This window comes from Ursus americanus, chromosome 14 (genome assembly GCF_024610735.1).
Source record: "Ursus americanus isolate L20-20 chromosome 14, mUrsAme1.1.p, whole genome shotgun sequence".
NCBI classification, from domain to species: domain Eukaryota; kingdom Metazoa; phylum Chordata; class Mammalia; order Carnivora; family Ursidae; genus Ursus; species Ursus americanus.
In genome coordinates, this window is record NC_142140.1 from 71978056 (window position 1) to 72000178 (window position 22123).

At 51.6% G+C, this 22123-nt stretch overlaps 1 protein-coding gene and 1 long non-coding RNA gene across 8 annotated transcripts in view; both read right to left on the reverse strand.

The window, feature by feature from the left end:
• The window catches only part of LOC148109036 (uncharacterized), a 35623-nt gene extending 13505 nt beyond the window's left edge, over window positions 1-22118 (reverse strand). The window contains exon 1 of the long non-coding RNA XR_015726801.1: window positions 2267-22118. This is a non-coding gene — a long non-coding RNA (uncharacterized LOC148109036). The remainder of the gene's footprint in view (window positions 1-2266) is intronic.
• MPRIP (myosin phosphatase Rho interacting protein) overlaps window positions 1-22123 on the reverse strand; it is a 148887-nt gene that overhangs the window by 95813 nt on the left and 30951 nt on the right. The gene's annotated exons all lie outside the window — the stretch shown is intronic.

Consider the following 22123-nt stretch of genomic DNA (forward strand, 5'->3'; position numbering starts at 1 on the left):
CAGGGCGAAGCATGCCTGAGATGAGTAGAACAGGACGTGGCTGCCGGTCCCCCTTTCCTCCCCTTAGCGCCTGAGATGAATTCCCCACGAAACAGGAGGAGGGCAGGGAAGACAAGGAAATGCAGCTCCCCCGAGTTCTCGTTTAATGTTCACAAGCCCAAGAGGCTGTTATTATTCTCCCCATTGCACAGATGAGAAAATCTCGATTCAGCAAGGTTACAAAAAGTGGTCACGGTCAGCTAGCAGGTGGGAGAGCTGGAATTTAAACCCACACACATCAAACCCTATTATTTTCTGACAAACCGCTCAATTAGTTCAATTTAGTTTTGTTTTGATGGGTTCCACAGGGGATGAAAAGCCGTGCTTGAATCAACCAGTGAGCCTGGACCTTGCGGGTTGGCTGTGTTGTCTTCCCCTGTATGTTGTACACGCTGGGCTCCCCCCAGGCCAGACTTTCCTAGGGCGTTCGGGAGGGGCAGCGAGGCGCTCTAGATAACCTGCATCTCCAGTCAGAGTCCCTTTGCGATGGAGAGCTCTAGGTTTCAGGTTAACTTGTCACCACCCTAAACCTGTGTCCATCTGACCCTCTGCCCAGGATGGCTACAGTGCAGACGCAGAGCCTGGCCAGAGTCACTGAAGGGCTTCTGAGCTGGACTGAAGGTTTGTCCCCCCTGAAATCCTACTGCCCAGTAGGATGGTATTAGGAGGTGGAGCCTTCCAGAAGTGATTAGGATTACATGAGGTCATGAGGGTGGAGCCCTTAGGAATGGGATTAATGGCTTCTAGAGTCACGAGAGCCCATGTCCTCTCTCTGCTCTCTGCCATGTGAGGACACAACCAGAAGTCAGCCATCTGCAGTCTGAAAGAGGCCCTCGCCAGAACCTGCTCATGCTGGCAGCCTCGGGAACGGTAAGAAGTCAACTGCATTGTTTTCTGAGCCTTCCGGTCTGTAGTACTTGTTACAGCGGCCCAAAGAGACTAGGGCAGCCTCCAAGCGTCCACCCCCACCCAGCACCCCTGAGGAGGGGTGCCGCCCCTACAGAAGGACAGGCCCCACCACCCTCTGCTGACTGCCCCGCGTGACAAGCCGACATCCACGAGGTAATGCCTGGAAGGATTTCTCCTCGGGAATAACTCTAAGTGAGGAAACCAAAAGGGCCTCTCATCATTTAAACCCCAAAATGTTCACAGCAGATGATTTTTCTGGACAGTTGATTTATCTTTTCATCTTTGTGCTTTCCTGTTTTTACAAACTTTGTACAATCAACATGTTAATTTTGAAATTGGGAAAACCAGTTGTGACCGCACATGGGTTTTGTGGCGTTTGCTCTCTTACATCTGACCAATCCCCACTGCTTCAAGATCCAAATCCAGTCTTTACGTATTTATTTTTTTTTTTGTCGACATTTTAGCTATAGATCTGCTTCACTTTAAGAAATCTGAATGGGAAAGTTCAGTTATAAAAGCAAACGCGGGGACGACTTTTCAGATTAGGATATGGTCACCTGTGAGTGCACCTAGCTGTGACTCGGTTACACTTGGGAGTTCCCTGCTGGGAGTGAGGGTGCAGGACTGGGTGGCCCCGTTCTTCTACGACTGGGCAAGAGCTCAGAACGAAGGGGCCTGGCAAGGAAGAGCAGAGGAAGAGGGAGGAGGACTGAGAAGCAAATGGCTTTCAGCTGGCTCCCCGTTTACAAGGCTTGTGCCTTTGACATGGCTATTTTTGGGTTTCTGAGTGGGGGGAAAAAGAAATTCTTCCCACAACGGCCTCGCTTGGCAACTCCTTTGCCCTAGTTCCCCCTCCCTGCTCCTTCCCCCTCCACAGCGCCTCCAGGATGAAGGAAGCAGACCCTTGAGTATTCCTCTGCCCCCAGCCACCCTCTTACCCCCTGCCCCACGCTCTTAGAGTTTCTGTAGGCCTCACCCACTTGCTTGTCTCTTTATACAGAGCTGGGAAAATGTGGAAATAAATAAAGCCTCAATTAGGCAGGCATCCAAGGTTTGGGGGGGGTGGGGCGGGGGAGGGGCCTGAGGCTCTGTCCCAATCCAGGAATGCCTGAGAAAGCTCTGGGAGCCTCAGGCAGCCTCTGGGGTTGGAGGCTTCCCACAGACTCCTTTTGGGCCTGCGCTGACCAGGCGGGGCCCGGGGCCTGGGAGCCCGGCTTCATTCCCACACCAAGCCTCACTTCTTAACTGCCCGCCTACCGCAGGAGGGCCTGGCTTCCTTCTGCCACCCCACACACAGAAGGGAGGGAGGGGTCCTTACTCGTGTCCCCTCCTCACTTCCTCCTTGATTCCCTTCCCGGAGCAGGAGGCAGGACCCTCTGAGTGCGGACCTGGACCCAGGAACGGTGGCAGCTCTCCAGACCGAACAAAGACAGTTTTCCCCTTTTAACTGTGGAAACTCAGCATTTCTTATTTATTCCATTCTGAGCCTGGAAAGAGCAATGAGAGGGAGATCTTATTTCTTTCCCCGAGTTGAGGGGTGGGGAGAGAGAAGCAGATTCTGTAGGGAGGAGAGTGGGCGGGGAGAGTCTCACAGATATTTTTAGAGACATGGGAATTAAGCAAGCCCCTTCTGGGGCCGGAAACAATTTTGTTTCAATCCCAATTCTGAAAGGCAAATGGGTGATGGAGAATAAGGGGCCCGGAGGAGGCAGAGCGTGGCAGGGGCAACACTGGACTCCAGGGAAAAGGAGAAATCAGCTGAGGGCTAAGACCCCTGCAGGCCCCTTCACTCTCTGTGCTACTGCCTAGCCGGTTTCCGCATTTGTAACAGCTGGGCCAATGTGGCCACTTCACAGCAGTGCTGGCAGCACTGGGGCGGGGAAGGGGGGCGGTGCCAGGCCGAGCAGGGCCACCCCTCACCTGCCTGCTCCCAGCCCCCTAGCTCTCAGAAGTATGGGGCGGGGGTGAGGGGAAGCATGCTGAGCTGTCAGCCCCCCAGCTCCCTTAGTTCTGGTCTGACAGTGGAAGAATAAAATGGGATCTGAGATAAGATTCTTCAATGACCTGCAGGCTTCCAGTGAGTCAGGCTAACTCTGTTTAAGACCACAAATTCGGTCTGAACTGTCTATGGGGTGCCTTACTCAGAAAGCATCACCCTGCAACCTCCGGAACAGCCACACAAAATCTGGGTGTAAGACACGTTGAACAGAGAAATGAAGAAGAAGGTAAGCAACGAGGACTGGCCACGTGCTGAGGAAATTCAAGGTATCTGGAGTGTGATGCAGCCTGTACCGGTAAGTCGACCTCTGGGAATGTTTCCTGAAGCACCGTATTAAACAAAGAAAAGGAAAAAGATCTGAAAACAACGTGAATGTCCGACAGGATAGAATAAATGAAGCAAATACAGCCAACTGATGGAACAGTATGAATTAAAGACTGTGCTTCAAAATACACATATACAACTACACACCCTAAGAAGATGCCCAAACCGTCATATCAACAGATTTTTATCTCTGGGTAATAAGATTTAAAGGGCAATTTGGTTTTTGCATGCTTTTTTTTGTTTCCGACATTTTCCACCATGAACATATTTCATTTCTGGCAGGGAGTGGGGGGCAGGGGGGATGTCACTGGGTTTTTTAGCCCCATCTTCTATCGCTGTCTGTGTGCTTTGACCAATCCTGCTTTCTGTAACGATCACTCCCTCTCCCTAGAGGCACCTTCTCACCTCCACCTCCAGATTATTCCTAAAGTGTTCTTTTCCAAGGAGTCCCAGAGCTTGTCGGACTGGCTCCTGTGCCGGGCCAGGGTGTGCATGTCTCTCTCAGCCCAGACGCTCCCCATCACGATGGCTGACACTTCCCTCTTCCTGACTACAGACTATAGGATCCTGGAGGGCAGGGATTCTTCTTCACCTTTATTTTTCCAACTCCCAGCCTGTCCAGGGTGTGCAACAAACAAGCAATGAGTCAATGAATGAATTCAACCTGTCTCCTGGTTTCAGAGGTCCCAGGAAGAGAGTCACTGGGAAAACATTTGGTTTAAGGGAAAGGAAAATTCGACGGTGCTATGTGGCCTTGGGATAAGGACGGGCCCAAGCCCCAGGTCTCCCTGATGGCATTTCTCAAGGCAGGCAGAGTATCAGTTGCAGAACCTGCCTCCTCTGTGACAAGGGTCTTATTGTTGGTGCAAGTAGGTGACCGGTCCTGATCAGTAAAGGGCCTTATTCAGAGAGGGAGATTAGATAAACGTCTCCCTCCAACCCCTCTGCAAGAGCAGTCATCATTAACCCTTGGCTTTCCAACCAAAAGAATCTGGAATTTCAACGATTTATGAAAGTATTTCTTCGTCATAGAAGGTGTTGAGGCAAATCACAGACAGTACATTCAATTCAAGAGGCAGAGGCACGTACACCCCCTGGCAGGCGTGTGTGCATTCACCCTCAAACACAAGCGCACACACACACCCCCGCCAACTACATGGAAAGAGCCATACAGACCTAGAGCAACAATCTGACACACACAGGACAAAACAAGGACAGAGAACACCAGGGAACAGTAGCTCAGAAACAGAGGGGTGGGGAAAGCAGCAGTGACTTGCCAACAGGGGAAACCAGCACACGCCCTCGGTCTTCCTGAAATGCACGAGGGGGGCCTCCAGTTAAACATGGCCAACTGAACACAGCAGTGTGTTCAAGGTCCTACTAAAACCCTAATAAAATGACCACAAAGGAATCTGTAAAAGGTATAAACTCTCAAGGACGAAACACTAGAGAAGAGACAGCAGCAGCTGTGGGATATTAATTAAGCGTTGGAACACAGGAAGTGGCTGCATACACGGAGTGACTAGGTCGAGTGGAGGAAGCTTCTGGCCAACACTGCCCCGAACACCAGCAAGCTCAGGGCCTGGAGGCCCCAGGCATCTGTGACCAAGGAGGTGAGGTTAACAGCAGGACTGGTCAGCGCCTGTGCAAGCAGCAGCCAGACCTGGGCCGGCGGCCAGACCAGGGCTGGGTCCCATCAGCAGTAACCAGAGGGTACTCTCTGGAAGGGTTCTGGACCTGGGGTAGCAGACACCACTGGGGGGAAGGAGGGGTGGAAGATTCCTGCAAAGTCAGGATCCCCCAACTCAAAGTCCTCCCACTGCCCACATGTCTCCCTAGACTGGAGATGAGGACTGTACCTGGGGAAACTGACAAGGCCAAGAGAAAGACCTCCTAAAACTGGCATCGACTGAGATGAGAGAATTTCTATCTGCGGACATTTGAGGGTCCCCCTGAAGTTGCCAGTTTCCTGCCTGACTGTCCATCTAAGGCAAAGCCAGCGAGTCACCCCCACATACATCCACACATGCACACTGTTACTCTTAAATACAACTGTACAGCCAGGGGTGACTACTCATTTGAGAGGGCCCAAGACCAAAACAGGGGCAGAAAGGGAACTAAGAAGAAAGGGAGTCAGACCATATACAGAATAGCACTTCAAAATAACTGAAGTTATAAAAGAAGGCACTGCATCCATGAAACATGAATAAGGTGCTATAAAAAGGGACAAAGAACAAAAAATGAGCCCTAAGAAACCAAAAATATGATAGCTGCCTACGAATCAGAATGAAAATAAGAAAATGGGATAGCTGGAATAGGAAACTAAAAGAGTGTAAGGCAAGGTCAATGGAATCTCAGGCATGACGAATCAATCCAAGAAGACAGCAAAACTGGAGACTCTGTCCAAAAGCGCCGACAGCCACATATTAGGAGTTCTAGAGGCCAAGACCAAGGAAAATGAAGCAGAAGAAATCGCCAGAGGAAAAAAATACAAAACAACTTTCTGGACCAGAAAGACAGAATTTTCCGTGTTGAAAGGTACACAGGCTTCCAGCTCAATGAAAGAAAACAGATCCACACCAAGGTATATCTTCATGAAATTTTAGAACTCCAGAGATAACAAGAAACTCCTCAAGGTCTTCAGGGAGAAAATTCCTCTGTTTACAAAAGATCAGGAACCAGATCCTTTGTACATGAGCTTCTCAACAGCAATGCTGGAAGTTAAAGACAAAAAACAGTGCCTTCACAATTCCAAGGGAAGATTAAATCCAGCCTAACGGTCAGTCTCTAGCCCGTCCAGCTACCAATCAACAGTGTGGGTCGGAAAGGCATCTTCAGACATGCAAGGTCTCAAAACTCAAAAGGCTTCACCAAGCAGAATTAAACAAAAGAGAAAGAACTAAGAAACTCAGGAGGAGGAAGGGAATTCTCAGGATGGTGGAAGGCAAGTCGCAGGTCAAGAGCTACGTTGTAGGCCTGGAGAAGAGCCAGTCCAAACTGGAACAAGAGTATAGCCAGCTCCATGTGGGGTGTTACCAGGGAGAAAAGGAAAAGAAAAGAAAAGAAAAGAAAAGAAAAGAAAAGAAAAGAAAAGAAAAGAAAAGAAAAGAAAAGAAGAGAAGAGAAAAGAAAAGAAAAGAAAAGAAAAGAAAAGAAAAGAAAAGAAATCACTGCACCAGGTACCTGCCCACATCAAGAGGAGTTTTATAGTTTTGTCAGAATGTTTAGGGTTCAACTAAGGTTATATAGACAATGAAATGAAGAGGGGAGAAGGCAAATGTTAAGAAAATAAATCTAATCATAGTTTACTACATGGCTTGAATGTGCACACTTTTTACACTCCAGAATATTTAATACACTACTAATTTAATCCTAATATTTAATGTAACTACATGGTAGGATGGAGGAAGGATGAGAGAAGACAGGAGAGTGTACATGGGCCTGCACACACGCAGACGCGTGGGCATGTGCGTGTGGCAAAGCCATGCAGGTGCGAGAACTAAATCCTATCTTATGGTATACACAAGTAATAGATAACACCTTTAAGAACTCAAGAAATAGCAGTATAAATATGTTATTCACAAACACAGAGGTAAGCACTAGAATTCTCCAGCTCTAAGAACTGGAACTGGCCTCCTCTGCGAACAGGCTCAGGGGTAAGGAGGAATGGAAGAGAGCACTGCGCTCCTGTATTCTGGCTACGTATTTGGCTTTTTAAACTAGATACTTACATTATTTTGAAAAAAAGAAAAAAAATTAAAGCTCCCATGATACCTACAGAACTCCCACCTGGCCCATTTCCAGCTTGCAGGTGTATCAGAGAGCACAGTAAGGTCCCAAGGTAAATACCGAGCTCCAGGAAATGGGTACGGGATCTTCCGAAATGCTGCCTTGTTCTCACACCGACGAGAAGATACCATCCACGGGTCTGGGAGACTGACCCCCCGGGGCCCTCTGCGCACGCTGTCTGCTCTGGATGCACCTTCTCTTTAGGATCCGTTCATATATTATTTTCTCACTGGGCAAGGCCGTTGGAAATAAAAGACCGTTCCTCCTAAGTCGAAGACCTCGAACAGGGCATTCACTGGAGCGGACTTCATGTGTTGCCCACAGGAGTTAGGGAGAGGTCATTTCTCAGGCTGTTAACAGTTTCAACACTTGATTTGGGGGTTTCATATAAAGTTTAAGCCAAATAACTGAATGTGTTCTAGGCTAATGCTTTTCTCCCAGATGGGAAAGGGCTAACAACACATGGGGGGAAACAGCATGGCCAAAATTGGTACCAAGCTATCAGAAGTTCACATATGCTGTTAATCTAAAAAACTGAAGTTCAACACAGAAGACCTCTCCCCTCTTCCGTCGATCACTGCACCGGCCCCCTCACAGCATCCCTTCCGAACAAACACCTGTGACCTCTGCAATGGTGAGTGAATGGATGAGCGAACAAATGCAAGAGATACGTGCTTCCACGTCCATTCCTTTCCACAGATAACTGGGCCTTCTCTTCCCTATGGGCAGTGGTAGCAGCCATCACCATACCCTCCCCCCAGCCCCCGGGCCTGGTGGGCACTGCTCCCCCTCGCCTTCGCAGAGGCCCAGAGCAGTAGGACGAGGGGTCCCATCCAGAGAAGACATCCTGACGGTCATCAACACCTACTTGAGCTTTTATCTTTCCCTACAGGGCCTATGAAGAAAGAAAGATAAAAATGGCTGAGTGGCCCTATGAGGAAAAGTTCACTCCTCTTTTCCTACTTTGGAAAGGCGAGACTTGTGTTTATTTCTGTAACAGAAATGCAGCTAAGAAGCTGGGTACAGTGATCTGATCCAGTGGGCCAAGGCAAGCAAATGAAGAAAAAGACGGGAACATCAGGGGAATGTTCAAGAATTCCCACCAGTCATGTTCTGGCCTCTCCATCCCCAACTCTCACTCTGGTAAGGAGAGAGAGAAAACAGGGTTAGAAACGTGCCCCTTTCCAAACCCCGTGCTTGAGGCCAGGCTGCTGTTTGTGTCAAATATGTGACGACTGGTGTGTATCTGACATGGATTCATAGCACTTAGCCTTTTCCTGATCATCTACCATGAGCTTTCCACACGATTATAACAAGTCTCAGCATATGAAGCAGAGGAAGTCGAGTCTGGCTACACAACAACGTAGGTTTGGCTGGGAGCGGTGTCTGTGCCTGTGTGCCACACTTCGCGCTGTAACACTGCCTACCCTCAGAGGAGGGACAGAGGACACCTCGGAGGACGTGTTGGGAGGAGGCAATGAGGTATTACTATGGGCAACCCGAGAGAGCGTGAGAGAGCGAGGGAGGGAGAGCAAGAGAGACTGAGAGGGAAGTGTAGGTCAGGCAGGACCAGGTGAGATGTTCGGGTTATTTCTTGCGAACAGCTCTGGTCTGAAGCCCAGCACTGCCGTCTCCCAGCACAGGCCGCCCTACGGCACCGTAAGACAGTCAAATTCCATTTACAATACTGTGACTGAACTTGGCTCTCCCCAGTGTCAATGTTGATGTAGAAAGCAGGCCCAGTCACACTTGGGCTGGGGCTATTTTCCTAACCTTGCCTCATTAGAACACGGATTGTGTTCTCTCCTCTGTCTCAGAACGAAGGTCCCGAAAATATAAGAAACCTGATACATTCTCGCACACATGCTGCCATTCTTCTAACCCAAAGCCCGGGTCCATCACACCACCAGCCTCTCGGTTCCCCATCTTTATATATATCCTCAGCTTCTCAAAGCGGGAAGGCCCAGTGGCTTCCACCTTCCGAGGCCAGGTGGCACAGGGAGGAGAACTGTGAGCACCACGGCCCGGTGAAGAGGGCCCTGGATGAGGGTGGGTGGTTCAGCACGGTGCTGTGCCAACCAGCTGCGTGACCCTGGAAGAGGCACTTCAATTCCTCCCACAAAAAGTGAGCGCTTCCTACGATACGAGGCTCTGCCGGTATAGAGAATAAGGAAGTGTGTCTGTTTCTCAGTAGTTCACAGCTCATTAAGGACACACAGTCCCAACTCCAGGCCGTGAGAATCACTGCACAGAGGCCGAGATGTGTCCCTGAAACCTATGGGGGGTGACCGTACAGACCCCTTCTCCCCTCTGGCTTCCATTTTCCTCATCTGTCAAAGGTGAGGGCTAAACTCAAGGACTTCTCCAAGGATCCTCCCAACACCACACTACACCCACTGTTCCCCTGGTCCCTTCAGATGCAGCCAGGGCAGCCCTCTGCATCTCTGGGACCAGAATATGTGGCCATGCGGTTAGGTCTCCTGAGAACACACTAGAATAGAAGTCAGGGCCAGGCACGCCCTCCACACCCAGGCATAAGTAAACCTCACCCCACCCCAGTGGATTCTTCAGCCATTAGCTGCCTTAGGGGAACGAGGAAAAGAGGTGGCCTAGCCCTTTACAGCCTCTTGTGACTTCTCTGCCCCAGCTGCGTGCGTGTGAGCGCTGTGTGTCAACAGGCAATCCAACAGCGTTAGCACCAGTCACATCACAAAGGTGTAAAGACTTCTGCTGTCATTTATCCTGCCATACCAGAACTCTCCAAACATTAACCAGGCAAAGCTCTGGAATCCCGGAGTCAGTAAGGGTGCCTGGGCCCCAGCTCAGCCATGGGAACTGAGCCAGAGCAGCTCCCCCGACCAGGCCTTCGACCCATGACTGGATACAAGAAGCCCAGCTCTGCAGGGGGAAAAGCTTACCCTGGGGCAACTTACTGCTCTCTTCACGGACCATGCTAAGGATTCAATGTGAACTCAGTGAGAACAGCTAGCACTGTGGTAGGTGACCTTCCACCTCTGCATGTATCACAGAGGCTAGCTGGTTCAAAAAAAAAAAAATGTACATGGCTACCTGAAGGAAGTGAGCCTCAGGCTCCTGCCCCCGTGACAGCCGCCATGGTCATGGATCGGCAGCCTGACGCCACTGATAAGCACCGTCATACACCAATTTCCAGCAGGGTCTGGGCACCGCAGAGCACGGTCAGCCCACCATAACCTCACTGGTTGAGGGGAAGACAGGTACAACCCCCACCAGCGGGGTCAGAGGAAGAAAAGTGAATCATTCATTTTAGACTTTGAAGGGCAGCCCATCCACCCCCCTCCCATCCAGGCAAAGGCACAAGACCCTTCTCCTCTGCTCTAAGACCAGGGGGCTCCCATGTGGCTGGAAGTGGGTCAGGGTCACGAGTGGGACTGTACAAAGCCCTTCAAAGCCTCCACGGCCTTTGGGGAGTTTCAGTCCTCTTCCACCTGCACCGTCCCGCACCGTGGTGTCCTACGGGCTTGGCAAGCAGCCCTGCGCTCACTGGACGTAAACAAAACCAGGCTCGCCAACAGGAAGACAGACTCCTCTAGGACAGAGTGGAGATTCCTCCCTCCCTCGCCCCTCCCTGCAGGCTGGCTCGATGAGAAGGACAGCAGGCTGTGCATTTTGCAGCACCTTCCACTCTGAGGAGCTCAAGGAGCTGACTCGAGTCAGAGCAGCCGTCAGAGCTCGGCAATGCCAGTCCCCATGCTGCCATGACCTGGGCAAAATCACTTCTCTATCAGCCTCTGTACAAGGGCTGGTCCTTTCAGGCCCTTCCCTACACTGACATTCCATGACTGACTCACTCTGAAAACACAGACATGCAACATTAGGTGGAGTCCATGCCATCAGGGACAATCTCTGGTGGCCTCATCTTTTGCTTTCCTCCTCCATGTCCCGCCTTTCTCCTCTTCCATTCCCTGGGCCTCTGTGTCACACCTGCCTGCCAGGGGCACCTGTGAGCACTGCTCAGCCTGCCCCACACTGGAGCCGGGGAGAGAATGGGCGGGAAAACAATGTGAAGGGGAGGCAGCCACACCCCGGGTAACTCGGAAGTCATACTTCTGCCAGGAAGGTAGGCAGCCGCCCCCTCCCCCCCACCTAGGCTAGACAATGCCACTCTGCTGTGCAGACCTGGCCCAGCTCATTTCTCCCCTGAAACCTTCCAGGCAGAGTCAGCACAACCTCCTCTGTTTCCAGAACACTTTGCCTCAGCTCCCTTTATTATACCCTCTGTGTGGGCTAAATAATGGCCCCCACAGATATTTAGGTCCCAATCCCTGGAACCTGTGCCTGTGACCTTAGATGGCAAAAGGGACTCTGTAGGTGTGATGAAGGCAAGGATCTTGAGATGGGAGAGGAATCGCTTATCTGGTGGGCCCCAGGGCATCACAAGTGTCACAGAAGACAGAAGCATGGGGAGGGGGGCGCCTGGGTAGCGCAGTCGTTAGGCGGCTGCCTTCGGCTCAGGGCGTGATCCTGGCGTTCCAGGATCGAGTCCCACATCGGGCTCCTCCGCTGGGAGCCTGCTTCTTCCTCTCCCATTCCCCCTACTTGTGTTCCCTCTCTCGCTGGCTATCTCTCTCTGTCAAAATAAATAAATAAAATCTTTTAAAAAAAAAAAAAAAAACGAAGCATGGGGAGGTGACAAAGAGGCAGGAGAGGTGACACAGAAGCAAGAGGACGCAGTCACATGAGGAAGGGGCCACAAGCTGAGGAGTGCAGGCAGCCCCCGGAATGCGGAAGGGCAAGGACACGGGCTCCCTCCTGGAGCCTCCAGAAGGAACCTGTTCTGCCTGGACTTACTGATTCGGGACTCCTGACCTCCAGGACAGTCAGAGAACAAATCTGTGTCGTTTTCAGCCACCAGGCAGTGGTGACTGGTTAGGGCAGCCACAGGCAACCAGTAACACCTACCATGTTGTGCATTACTATCAGTACCCTCTCCCCAGAATGAAGTCACCTCGGACTTCACTTCTGACATACTCCAGGCACCCAAGAGATGCTTGTGAGTGAGTGACTCTTCAACACACATGCACATGGGCTGAGCCAGCCCCTGTGAAGGATTCCCCTTCCTTAAGAATCCCCACCTGCCTACTATCATTCCTGCCATTTCACCAGTGGAACCACTCCCTGGTTTCAGAGCTCTCTCGCCGAAAAGAACATGCCCTGGCCTTCCCTGCTGAAGAAAAGATGCTCCTGAAAAAGTGTTCTGTGGAGAGAAGGGAGAGCAGGAGATATTAGGCCATGAACATAATAAGCTGCCTACCCACAATAAATACCCCCAGTGGCTTGGCTTATCTGATGGTTAGCAGTGCCCATTTCCCAGGGAAGTCCAAAGCAAAAGACTCAGGCAGGGAGAGCATAGCAGCAGTGGTGGGGGGGGGGGGTGCGTGAGGGCCCAGGAGGTAAGGGTACTGGGACTGTGCCCCTGGAGGATTCTGGGCCTGGCTCTGAGCTACCCAGGCCCGCCTGTGCGTGTGTGTTTGAACATTGCATGTGCACATGTAAACATACTAATACCACTTGCTTGGCTTTGTTTTTTCAACCCCAAATGTTTTTTGTTGCTAACTCCCATAAAATGACTCTTTTTCGACAGTTCTTTCCCTGCTGCTACTTAATTAGTTTCCTAACCAATTATTCCAAGCTGTTCACTTTCCTAATACCCGAAGTCATTTCTGTCTCTGCAGGAGGGAGCCACCCCGCCCATTATCACAGACTCACCCTGCAGGCCGGCCGCAGCAGCTGCAGAGAAGTCCACCCACAGCCCTGAAGATCTCCAACAAGGGTGCCAATCACAGCCCATCCTTGGCTGCGATCCCAGCACAGAGTGAGGGCCACAGATCACTCCAAAACTCCACAGAACTGCTGCACCAACCGCCCCCATCACCTCCTCCTGTCACTACAGAGCCGTGCACACGCAAAGGGCTGGGCAGATGATACCCAAGTGGACAAGAGGCCATAAAACCGTCTTCAGCCTCCCCTGTTAATTAATCATGGGCATCGAGAAGCTTCCCCACTCATACCTGCAGGCACGCCGGGGGAGGCAGAGAGAAGAACATGGGTACCTCATTATGGCTCACAGACACTGGATACAGGCAGGCAGCTAACGACTATTTTGCTGTCCCTGACTCACCACTTATGTAACTGGGAAGGAAGGTAAGCACACCGGATGGTCCCAGTGAAGACGGAAAGGCACTTGCTGGGCAACACAAGGTTGCCAATTCCTCCGTGCTGAATGAAAGGCAAAGAACGTGGGTTCTCAGTGGGAGGACTTCTTAAAATGTTTACAGCAGAGAGTCAAGCACCAGAGCCAAGGGGACAGTAGACCCACTCCCCACCCAGTCAGCTTTGCCCACACCTGGGTATGTTACCTAATGTCCCATGTGTGCAGGCAAATACCAGGCCCCGTCCTGAGCTGCTCACTGTCATACAGAGGGAGACCCACATGGCCTAAGTGTCCTAGAGAGAAGGGACGGGGGGGGGGGGTCCCCAACTGACCTGGCCCCATGTGGGAATGGTACCTGTGAATTCTCTTGGTTCTTGTGAATGACTCAGGGTTACCTGCAGAAACTTCCTACCGCACTTGACAAGTATTTATTTGTTCCTGTCTACCTTACTCCCTCTACCCACCCATTCCTGCATGTCCTCTAATTCTTTCCTCTACGGCGCTCAGATTCTAACTCTGGGAGCATAAAACATTCACAACCACACCCCTCTCAGGCCCCTGTATATAAAGTAGCCCTTCCCTCCCCACCTACTCCACTCCCTGCAGGGCAGCCCATAGGCTGCAGGTCAGGACCAGGCAACTGGAGAACCTGGCTGCTTAGCTCACACCTGCTGGTTGAGCCCCCACAGTCAGACCACTGACCCCTGCATTGGGTTTCCCCACCCATAAAACAGAGGTCTGGACCGGGTCATCTCTGGAAACCCCTCTGCCACAACAGAGTCTGCTCTGTTTTTCATCCAAACAGCCCCATGGTTCACCACTGGTGGCTTCCACGCCGCAGCTGTTTCATGTGTGAGATATGTCACCCGGGCCAGCATACAGAGTTGTAAATGACAAAAAATGACAAGGAAAAGCTACCAGAGGCAGGATGCTGTGCTTTGTAATAATGCCAGGTTCAAACGTCTTAACAAGATCTAAGCTCCCCCCTGATTTACTTTAAAAGAGAGGAGGGGAGGATCTTAAAGTCTGGTCCTGCTTCCAGAGAACAATGCCTGTATTGAGGGTCCCAGAGAGACACAAAGAAAATGTCCCTGAGTCTACGTTCTTCTTTCTAATGGGTGAAGTCTCGTGCATCACGGTGAATCAAACTTAGGGGAAAACGGTGTGCAGCACTTGTAAACTTCACCACTGACCCCCGACCTTTTGACAAGAGGATTCCACTGTCAGCTGGGAAGAGTTCCCAATGCCATCTGGGTTCATCTATGCCATACCCTGCTCAATCATGTCAACATTTCAAAATAACTTAAGGTTGGCCCAAAGGTACTCTAAGGCAAAATGGCTAGCAGGACACCCAGAGGCCAAGCCCGTCCCTGATCGTGTCATCCACTCCCTGCCGCCAAGGAACAACCACACAGACTCCACCAGGACTGCACTAGTGCCTCACCCTCCAGCCAAGGGATTGTTCAAATGTCACTCCCAAAGAGATGACAACTATTCTTAGTTGTCGTGATTAAGCAAAGATGGGATAAGAGACTCATCAAAGGCCCCCAAGTCCAGAAAGTTAAGGCAGGTGGGGGCAAAGCACCTCAACACCCTGGAATCACCTTCTACACACCCCAGAGTTGCCAGTGGCCCACTTCCTGCCTCCCTGCTGCTTGCCACTTCCCCTTGCAAACACCAGCCCCTACGTGGGCCTCCAAGTTAACCCTGAAAGAGGAGTACTGTCCACACATCAGCCCACGTTAGCAAAACACGACTTCTGCAGATGTTTAAAAAAGTAGTCCATTATTTTGGAAAAATAAGTTAATTACACAGTCGACACAAGAAGAGATCACTTGTCCGTGCCGACACGTGGCCTCGGCCTCCAGACACCTGGATAATTCTGCCACAGAAGGAGGTCCCTCCAGTCAAGGCATATCCATCAGCACAGCTGGGGGACTGGTGAAGGAGGGGTTGGGATTATTTCACTACCTTAACTCAAGTAGCACCAGACTGGATCCATTTTAAACCTTGTAGGAAGGTTCTGTGCAGATCTCCACTTAAAGTCAGAGGTCTCCCAACCCTGTGTGACAGCATCCACAGACCCCAGCGCAAGGCGGTACATCCGCAGCACCTCAGGGCCGGCTTCCCCTCTCCGAGGGCTCCCTATCTTCCTCAAGAGGCTGGGTAAGGAAACACTTCCAAGTTCAGAGTTCATTTTTGAAACTACCAGTATTACCACAACAAGCGCAAGACTAGTGAAGAGCAGCGGAGCAGAGGAGGGGAAGGCGGGAAAGCAGGCAGCGAGGAGGGCCCTGCTCAAGGCCACCCCACCAGAACAGAGGAAGTGGATCAAAACCCACATTTACTGTACTCCCAAACCAACACTCTCCCTACACCCTTCCGGCTCCTGGCACCTTGACACAGCAGGCCTGCCTCTGTTTCCTGGAAGCCGAGACCGTGTGGAAAAGAATGAAGGCCAAAGCAAGGCTGAACACATGACAGATTTAAAAATAAATCTAAAAACATGAGACTAATCCATAAAATATCTTCTCAGGTTTGCCATCTCACCCCTCCCGTTCACACAGGAAGGTTCCCCGCATCTGAGGAAGCGTCTCTGCCTCTCGGGACAGAGGAAGGCTGTTTGAGTCTACACCTGTCCAGTGCATGTCTGTCTACCCGGACTGCAGGTCTGAAGTCGGTTTAGTTTGGCCGGCTTGAACACACAAGGGAAACTACTCTCGCGGCCAGTCTATGGCTACAGACAAACTCGAGGGGTGGGCAGGCTGCCGAGAGCCCCACCTGGCCCTTGGCCAGCACCATGCCCTTCCCGCGTGTGGGTAGCAGATGCTGGCGGAGTGGGCCAGTGCTAGACACAGTGAAGGACGGGACCACGTGGGAAAAGACACTATCCTTCTCCCAGAAGGCGTCTTGCCTGTTTACAAAGCGCAGTCTGTCGCTCAGAAGTTGAGTGACCCCCACCGTATCTCTGGGCCTCAGTTTTTTCATCTATGAAATGGATACAACAATATCAAGAGGACCACCTTAGAGATCGTGCCTGAAGAGCCAACACAGCGCTGGGCCAAGCACGCTGCCCCTCCACAATCTCTGTGACAAGCAGGAAGGTGGCCAATGTTCCCTCTCTCCTTTCAGAAGGCTTCTCTGACCCCCCAAATGACCCACTGTCTTGAACAGTACGCACATTGCGGTTTCGTTCATGTGGGTCCCAACGGACTGTGAGCTTCCCCACGAGAGGCACCTCCTTGTGGCCCCGCGTTTCTGCCCCGCAGCTCTTTGCTATGGACACAACAGCCACACTGGTTGCCAACGAATCAGACACATCAGTCTGCCTCTGCCTAGAAAAGCGCCCAGTGAGGAAGCAGCAAAGCCAGAGCTTACAGAAGAGGTTCTCAAACATTAGTGCTGCCTAAAAACCCCAAGGAGTGGTGACTTAAACTGTGGAAACGTTGCCCTCAGGAGGTTCTTAGACAGGGGAATGTCTGCAAACAGATGGGACGGGGGACACGGCAAAAGCACCTTCGAGACCGTTCCTAAAGAGAGTAGGGCCGAGCTGTGCCACCCCTCCTATGGCCTTGGGCACTATGCAGGACTTTGACACAGCCCCAAAGTAGCTGAAACTTGACAAGAATGAAGTGGGCGAAGGTCCTGAGACCAAAGCAACGTCCAGGACTCTGTCTTACAGGAAGCAAACCCTACAAAGGAGCCACAGCCTAACCTGCCAGCACTTGGCACCCTCTGAAGAATGTCCCCACCAAGCTCACCTCTCAGCACAAAGACAGATGCTCCGAGCACAGATACCCCAGAGTAACTGTGCCGGCCGGACCCTGGCATTCTGGGGGATGGACAGACCCACGGCTGCCCCTGAAAAAGGCCTGCACACATGGACTAGAAGTGTTTTCCCGATTATGTCTGAGGATGTGAACTCAGCTAAGGGTCCCTGGCAACACAGTCCCTACAGAGTCACACAGCTCTGGTCTGGCCTGACACTCAAGGCAAAGAATGGAGAGAAGCCCCACACGGGGAAAGGTGACCCTTAATACCACACACTTGCCATGGAAGTAGAGGTACAATCCCTCCGTGGTTTCCAGGCAGGAGAAACCCAGGGTCAGTTTGTTTCAGAGCAGACAGCGTTCAGCACCATTAGACCACCATATTAAAAAAAAAAAAAAAAAAAAAAAAAAAGGAGATCTGACATGTGCTCCAACATGGATCAACCTTAAAGACATTACGCTAAGTGAAATAAGCCAGACACGGAGATCAAATACTGCGTGACTCCACTTATCTGGATACCTAGAGTCGTCAGAATCGTGGCGACAGGAAGTAGAAAGGGGTCGCCAGCCACAGGGTGGGGGGGAGTGAGGCTGGGGAGCCAGCGCTCAGCGGGCACCGCTTCAGCTGTGCGAGATGAGGAGCTCTGCAGACCGAGGGGGGTGATGGCTGCACGGCAGTGGCAATGTGCTTGATGCCACAGAGCCACACCCTTACAAATGGCTGAAACGGTACACTGTGTTATATATAGCTTGTAATTTAAAAACAAAACACAAAAACCTGAGACCATCTTTTTGCCTGGCTTCTGGGAGGGAAGGAAGAGAACACGGCTGAACAACTCACCAGGTCCAGTCCCAACGCAGAGCCCCAAAGCCTCAGGGCCCAGCGTGCTCCGCCTACAACTTGGCCCCGTGTCCCTTCTGGACTTGCTCTTCTCTGAGAAAGCCTTCTAATGACTTTGGGCTCTGATGAAACCAGTACCTCAGCCTTACATCGGTCCCCAAAAGCTCAAAGAGAGAATTTGGTACAATGGGCAGATTACAGAGGAAGAAACAACAGCAGAGGAGAGAGGGAGCTGTTTGGGCTTCTAGATTCTTTACTCCGTCCAATCCTGAAAACCAGGGGCCCGGCCAAACTGCTCAGGCTCCCACTTTGCGAGGCTGCCCTGAGCCCACCTCACCTCAGCCTGTGTTTGGGAAATTTCTTTTCCTTTTTTGGGAAATTTGCCTCTCCTCCACACCCACCAGTTACAGGGTACGTGGGTGTATCGAGAAAGAAATTTCCCAAAAAAGGAAAACTGATTCCCAGAGGTTAGCCCCATCTCAGAGCTGCCTGGAAGAGAAAGGCAATAGTCAGCCCTTGGAGCCAGACTAGGCCTGAAGGCTCCAGAAATAGCAGAAGTCTCTCAGCCTAAAAGCCTCTCGAAGTAGCCCTCAAGGCGGGCACTGACCCAGGGATTGCAGCCCCCCTCCTCCTCCCGGGAACTCCTGACAACCGCCGTGCCCATGTTGGTCCCAGCCAAGGGGGCCCGGGACAACCTTCCCCAATCTGCTCTCTGGAGCCTTCTGGAGGGACCAGTAAGGGGGACAACACACAACATACCTAAACCCTCTCCAGGAAACACCCCAGGTCTCACCTTCTCCCCACACTGAGAGCAGAAACTCTACAGCAACGCATTTACGAAGTTGGTTAGTTCAACTCAACAAATACTTACTATTACTAGGTCTGTGCCACCCAAGCCCCAGGCCAGACAATGCAGGGAGACACCAAGAATTATCAGGGGGCTCAACAATGAAAAAAAAAAGTTACATTTTAGTTGTTGGTAAGATAACATTTAAACCAATGAAAACAAATAGCAATATTGTATAAAAGTCAAGTAACAATTTGAAACAGATTGTGACTAAGTGTTAAAGGAGCAGCCCAGCCATAAAATGCTATAATGTATTACATGCAGTCGATGAGCCGTGGAGCACCTGCGGGCAGGAGGGGCGGGGAGAAGGCCTGGGCACTCGCAGCAGTGGGAGGGTCAGCAGTGGCTACAGGCGGCCCAGAGCAGCTGCTCTTGGAGCCCAGCACCAGGACGGGGCCGTTACATAGCATGGCGCTCTGAGCTCCCTAGGTAAGAGCCACACACATAAGCAATTTTGCTAGCCCTGCGCTCACCTGATATGCAGGGACACCCCACAGAAACCCCTCCACACCAGCAACAAACCCACCTCTATTCCACGCCTGGCACTTACCACACCAGCCGGCTGGCTAACCCTGCCCCTTCACCTCCCTCATGCCCAGGAAATCAGACGGCTGAGTCCTTCCACACCTTAAGAATTGGGGTGAAAAGAACGCAAGTCAAACTTATATTTTAATTTTTAAAAATTAGAAAAAAAATTAAGCCACTGAACGGATCATGAAGGTTTTCTCAGTCTCGGCACTGCTGACACTTGGGGCCAGAGCATTCCCTGTTGTGAGGCCTGCTGTCCTATGCATCACGGCACTCCTGGCCTCCACCCGTACATGTCCATAGCAACCTTCGTCACCCCTGCATGGCTGTGAGAGTCAAAGAAGGCTCCAGATATTGTCAGGTGGCCCTGGGAAGCACAGTGGTGCCCAGCCGAGGACCGTGGCTCTACGTCTGGGTTTTCTCAGGGAACACTCTCAGCATGGCTGCATTCAGTTCACACACGAGCCTGCCTGAAAAGGTCTCCCGCACCAGGTCTCAGGACCCTGCTGGCCAGGGAGCGGCAGGAGTCTAGGCACCAGGAAAGCTGACCTCTGAGTTGGAGCTCCAGGATTCTGGACTGTGCTCATCTGGGGAGTGGCGAGGAAGAACAAGGCCCGATACAGACCCCTGGGGTGGGAGCGGCCCCTCCAGAGACTACCTGCAAGGCCCAGGGCAGTGGCTGCCAACGCTGACCCAGGCAGCTTGTAGCATTGGACGGCCCCCATCACCCAGCCCCTTCTCAACTGCAGCCCAGATGCTGCCTTGCAACTTTCCCCACAGGACTTTCCTAACACAACAGGGAAAACTTTCACAGGCCTGAAATGTTGCTTTAAAGGTATTTCAATGCAACTGCCACGGTCTTTCTTCACTCCCAGAAATAATGTACCTTCCCTGGAGGTACAGAGTATCTGAACCGCCCACAGTCTGGGCGTTTCAACGCTAACTGGCACACCAGGTCAGTCTCTTCAGCTCCAAGGTCATCCGCCAGAAAGCGGCCCATGGCCCAAAACTCTCAACTCTGGTCGTCCCCCACAATGCCCTCTCTGCAGTCCAAGTTTTTCCTGGGGCTTCCTTTCCCACATCGCTGGCACAGTCCCACCTCTGCCCCAGCACCCCACGAAATAATACCCAACCAACATTCAGGTTGCTGGGAGACCAAAATGTACTGCAAGGTGTCAGTACTCATGGCCCAACAGCCTCAATTATTCAGGAGCAGCTCTCGGGATGCAGCCTGTGCCGTGCGTTTGTGCAGACACAACGGCGTCCGTGGTCACCACCCTCTCTTTGTGCTTGTGCAACAGAGCTGAAGGGAGCAAAAGACCATACCAGACTCCAGTTAGACGGAAAGAAAGATTTCCTGACCAGATTCAATCGGTCTCCAAGGAAAGTCCAGGGAACTCTATTTTTCGGGAAGGTTCATGGTCCAGCCCAGCCTGGATGTAATCCAGGGACCTCCGAGGCTCCTTCTCTACCATTAGTCTCTGCAGGACTTAAGAACAAATCAGGCAGGCACAGGACAAAGTAAACTTCAAGGCTTGGAGGAGCCCAACTCCCACACAGGGCTACTGCTCGTCTGATGGCCAAGTTGGGAGAACATGGAGGGCAGTGCTGGGTCTGCCTCCAGGCCTGCTTCCTTTCCCTGAAGGAATGGGTGTCCTGGGGACTCAGCCCCCTGCGCCTATTTCTAGTGAATTCTACCAGCCTACTGGTGCTCACCTGAATCTACTCTGAACCACAGATGCTTCCAGGGCAAACACCCTCTGTGGCCTACTACACTGTATAAATATACTTACCAAGAAGAATGAGAAGGTAGAAAATTATTTTTAAGAAGGAACCAATGAGATGATAGTTGAGACAGAAGAAAGTATCACATCTATTAATGCCATACCTAAATGTCATATCCATTAATTCACGTGAGAAACGAAACACAGGAAGCATCTCATCACCAAGATTAGGACTCCCTTGTGAGAACGGACTCACTTGTGGCCTGTTCACACAGCTGTAATGATCGCCCTAAAATCCAAGTGTCCCAAGAGTCTACAGGGTCCTCGGAGAGGACAGTTATCTCTGCACACAGTTCCAGAACCCTGCTCTCACTCCTGCAGCAAAACAACGAACTCTGGATGGGAAGGGGCCAACCTATTTTACAGGGTATGTCAGCCCCACTTAAAAAGGCTGCCCACATAAATGCACATACACTCGCAAACGCAAATGGAACAGGAAAAGGTGCTGAAAGCTTCCATTTGTGATCCTTACAAAAGCCTGGAATTTGGTCATACTTTAGATTAGTTAGGAGAGACCAATCTCCTTGAGAGAAAAACTCAGGAGGCAAAATGGATAGAAAAAGAAAGGCCAGAACATTCCCCCCGGTTGGTTTTCAGCTTCACCTCTGGACCAAGAACAGTACACATGCATCCAGCCCAGGAAGCAGAAAGCAAACCAGGTGGGTGGCAGGGCAGGAAGCCCTATGCCCTGGCTTAGTGACCAGGAGACCTCTACAGGTCCAACGGGATGAGCGCGAGCACCCGCAGCAATGGAACGGAGCGCAGTCCTGAGGCTACCCCACCTGCCGCTGCAGGCCCACAGCCTGTTCTGCTTCTCTAACCAGCAGTGCTCTGGCCAATCTGATGCCTGTCAGCCCAGAACGGAAGTGTCTTCCTTCCTCACTACTCACTCTCACCTGTCACCACTAACGATGCCTCAAACCAAATGTCTGGGTTTTCAGGGCCAACTCTACCAGACGCCACAAGTTCTTCAATTCCGGCTCCCAGAAGAAGCCCAAGCGAGAGCACACACGCTGTGCTCACAGACAACACACACGTAGACAAGAAGAAGGGGGCCTGCGGGAGGCTCGAGTCAGAGAGTGGGCGCAGCAGGACACTCA